Here is a 4969-nt window from a genome sequence, read left to right on the forward strand (position 1 = left end):
GACATTTTAAAACTCTAATTATACATAAACATTAATTTTATTCTTAATACCTTATTGGAGGAAAATTATCAAAATTTATAATTTTTTATATTTTTGGAGTAAAACTCCCAGTGGAGAAAAACAAATTTTTGGACAAAAATGGCTATGACCCTTTATCTACTAAAGTTACTTATTGAAAAATTAAACTATAAACACTCAAGAAATTTATTTGTATAACATTTTATTGAAAACAGTCCCAGTAGTTTTGAATCTATTAACGTCAGATAATAACTAACATAGATTAAACATATAATGACGAAATATCAAAGTTATTATATCAAATCAATTACATTACAAATAACCTGTTTTAAATATCTACATAGAAAAAAAATACTAATTTGCTACTATTACTATAATAATATAATATAATGTGATGAATGGCAACACTTTATATACATAAATCTAATGGAAAATAGACCTTCTAGAGTTTGAAGAACCACTACTTTTAACTGAACTCAGCACTACTGTATGCAAGATATAACAATATAGATTGTTTGTCATGCTGTTCACAATTTGGTATAAATAGCTTACTATATAGTAGTCATTTTTCTACATAATCTAAGAAAACTCACACATTATTTTTATTTGAAGGAATTATACCATTCCAGTTGGAAATAAATTGAATTAGAATAAGAATAATAACTTGGAATGTATTTACTATAGTTAAAAACCGTTTAGTACTGCTTAAAAGGAATTAGCCAAGTAAATTGATTTGCTTGGGGAGACTTTTCCCCTTTGAGTCCACACAAATAAAGTAGAAAGGATGATATAGTGGGTGCTTTACTTATTATTGATGTCAGAAATTTAGAAAATAAAGATAATAATTTGCGCTTATGGGTAATAATAATTAGGATACAAAATAATAAATAGAATAGTAAAAAATAAATTATAAAATATAAATATATTATGTGTATAAATTATGTTAGAGGCAAGTCAAATCTTATCTACTCATTTGATATGCCAATCTTCACTAAATGATATAAGTAATAATGTAGTATTAATAGTATTATAGTTATTACCAGGGTTCGGGACTAATAGCATTTTAAATCATTAAAATAAGCTCTTAAAAACATTGTTATATAATTTATTTTTTCCAGTTTGAATCTACAGCAGAGGAGAGTCTGTTTGCACAATACTACACCTCAGCATCCATTGGTATTGGCAAAGCAGAATGTAATATGCAATTTACTATTTCAATTGATCCATTTGATCCATACTATTGAAGGTTTGAATAAGCTGATATCTTCAACCTCCTCTACATCGGTATTCGTTATGCATCCTGGTACAGCACAATGAGGATCAAAATCCTAAATTAATAAAATAAAATAAATTTAATTTATGTATGTATCAATATAATGTAATACTAAAATTAGAAAATTTCTATCCTCGGAATAATATTTTTGCATTTTACTATTTCAATTGATCCATTTACCAATATTTCTGGATACAGAATATCTTCAGGTCTGAAATGTCATTTACAGTCAACTGGAAACCTAATGATATACTCCAATCATTTAAATGTACCTACAAAATAAGAAAAAAACATCAATGAACGGACATCAACAATTATTTTAAAACAATATTTATAATAATTACTATTGAAGGTTTGAATAAGCTGACATCTTCAACCTCCTCTACATCGGTATTCGTTATGCATCCTGGTACAGCACAATGAGGATCAAAATCCTAAATTAATAAAATAAAATAAATTTAATTTATGTATGTATCAATATAATGTAATACTAAAATTACCAATCTTTAATATAAAAGAACCAAGACTAATTATTATGTTGACAATAGGCTATAATTATACTTTCAACACTGAATTACTAAACAAGAGTTTCAACTTTTTTTTATAAATACTAAAAACAAATTCAAAGATCGGTCAAACAACTTGAAAACTTAATACACGTTCCTCATAAGTTGTTCTTAACAGAGGCAAATATTTTTATTTAATTTTTAGTTATTTGAAGTTTTAAAAAACTTTCCATACTGAAACAAATTTAAAAATAATGGGAAGTTGTGGATGTTGAGTGTATCTCGCGATTGATTAAGTTACTGTAATGTATGAGTTAAATTTAAATTCAATGATAAATCATTGCATACGACAAATGATTTTGAGTGGAGATGGTCTGTCGTTTTATATTAATAAGTCATTTAATTTTACTACTAGTAAAACGGTAGGCAAAAAGTTATAGAAAAGTAATCTAAATAATAATTTGAATATTATGTTATTGCTTAATTAACACGTTCACAACGGATGATATTTGTGTGTCTTACTTAAGCGTGACGCTGAAAAAATTGAAGTTTTAAAAAAAAATTCTTAAAAATATTATTGTACTGTTTGCGCTTGTTTATGAAAAAATGCTTATAGAAGACTTATATATGTGAACTATGTAAAATGATGCCATTTGGCGTCATCCGCAGTGAACGTGTTAAATACAATTATATCTCAGACAATTTCTATCCTCGGAATAATATTTTTGCATTTCAAGAAAATAACTTACATTGCTACAATTTTGTCAATATTTAAACTTCAAATAACTATAAGTAAAATATTGTTTATTTATTGATAGATTTTGGGATTTAGCAATAACTTCTTATGAGGAACCTTGTACTAAATGTTCAAGCATTAGCTATAAAAATTGAATATTTTATAATGTGTTGACTCTGTCTTACAAATATACAACATAGTACATTTTACGTTCACAAAAACACAGTTTACTCTGTAATTTCTAAAATTAAAGTGAATTTACCTCTTATACCTACAATTCAAAGGTAAGATTATTATCCAGAGCGTTTCAGAGGATTTTATCGATATTAATATTTTAAAGTAAGTTATGTTCTAAAAAATGTTATAACTGCCTTGTTAGTTCTAAGTAAAAATATCACTAAAAGCCTCCGAGATGCCCTAGATAATAATCTTACCTTTAAATTTTATAAAAGATAAATTAATTCTAAATTTAGAAATAACAGAGTAAAATGTTTTATTGTGAACTTCAAATTTGGTGTACTGTACGTTTGCAAGACGAAGACCACAAATCTCTGTGTGGCGTTCCCTTAATGTACAAAAAAAAATGTACATATAGTTAAATAACAAAGTAAGTAAATAATTGAATAAAATGTACACATAACAGTTGCTCCCCAAAAATCAAACATAGTAATGTTATATTATAATATATTTTTATGTTAGATTAGTTATGTAAAATATTTAAAAATAATTATTGATAATACCTCGGATAATACAGAGCATTTATAATTCATTAACACACACAATGAAAACTAAAAATTTAAATAATAATTCTTAAAGTTTAAGTGTAACCTTCAAGTTTTATTAAACTAAAGATTGGGAAAAAATGATTTATTTTTATAATTTTCAGTAGGTACACCATTATTATAGGTCAACCAATATAAGTATATAAACAACAGATAATTTATCTGCATAACTAATATTATAATTACCATTATATGTCCGTTCAATGGTTGCAAGTTCAAATTAATCATATCAACAGCTTCAAATGGTAAATACTAAAATCAAATAATACAATACTATTATAGTTAGGTATAAGTAAGCATTTGAGAAGTTTCAAAATGAAATTTGAAATTATTATAATATTATCGAACATAATATCATATTTTACCTTTTACACAACTAAATCTTAATATAGGTACCCAGGTATTCCTCGGATCTCCCAAAACGAAATTTTCAATCTGTAACATTTATTTAAATAATATCTTACACAATAAAAAATAATTTTCAAACACTTTAATCAATTTAATAAAAAAATTTTTACATTTAACGTAATGTAGATTATCAAAAAATATTTGTTTTCTTTTGCGTCAAAAACATGAACATCAGACGCACGCAGTGCAAAAGCAAACAGCAAGCTGCACTCTGCCCAGAATTCTCCAGCAGCCACTTGTTGAGTAGTCACAAGTCAGTAGTTAGTATAATATAATGACTATCAATAAATGATTAAAGAAATGTCAAATAATGAAATAAAAAAATTACCTTCACGTAAAAAGACATTAATTATTTGAAGCGGTATCGTCGTTATCACGGCTTACCCAATCAGCGGTGTCTATGCGAGTCGGAAATTAAAGAAGTGTGAGTGCTGCAACAGTGCAACCATGGCTAATGCCATGAGTGCAACAATAACAACTACATATTACACATCGGTAGCCTACCTATAACTCCGGCCACGAGAGTCGTGACGTCTGCCGACCGAATTTTCTCCCACCATAGTCCATAGTGCCATTCACACCACTCGGCAACGTGAATACAGAGGCTCATAAGAACACAGTTAATTAATTGCGTTTTGTGGGTGTTAAATGGTTCTCCATATTGATTAAAAAAAAACTCGCAAAAAACTCGTAAAAAAATACGTTATAAACTTATAACGTAAACGTCGCAAAAGACCAGTTATATAAACAAATTTGACGAATTTCGTAAACGTGTTTACTGCTATCGCTACGTATACACTGTACACGAATGTCAACGACGACTGTCGGCGATCATTGCCAGCCGGAATGCCGACGAGCGCTTCACCGCAGTAAGGCATTTGGCTGGCCTATCATAAAATAACGTTATCATATTCTTATCAATAGAATTTCAAATTGTAAAATAATCATAAATATTAAATTAGGTAAGAAATACAATATTAATTACAATATTAATTAAAATACAATTACTTTATTAAATATTAATTATTAGAAAAATGAAGTTGTTTTTTTTACAAGAATGGAGTTAAAGGTCTTAATATTCTAATTATCTCTTTAAAATGTGATTTATAAAACAAAGATACAACAATTATGTTGATACACTCAATAGTCAATCATACTAATCATAGGTATGGTCAAATGTCTGGTGAATATTAACAAATTCATTGTTTTGGCTATCAATTCCATCACGTATAGCATTTGTTTCATT

The sequence above is a fragment of the Acyrthosiphon pisum genome, chromosome X (assembly GCF_005508785.2).
Source record: "Acyrthosiphon pisum isolate AL4f chromosome X, pea_aphid_22Mar2018_4r6ur, whole genome shotgun sequence".
Taxonomy (NCBI): domain Eukaryota; kingdom Metazoa; phylum Arthropoda; class Insecta; order Hemiptera; family Aphididae; genus Acyrthosiphon; species Acyrthosiphon pisum.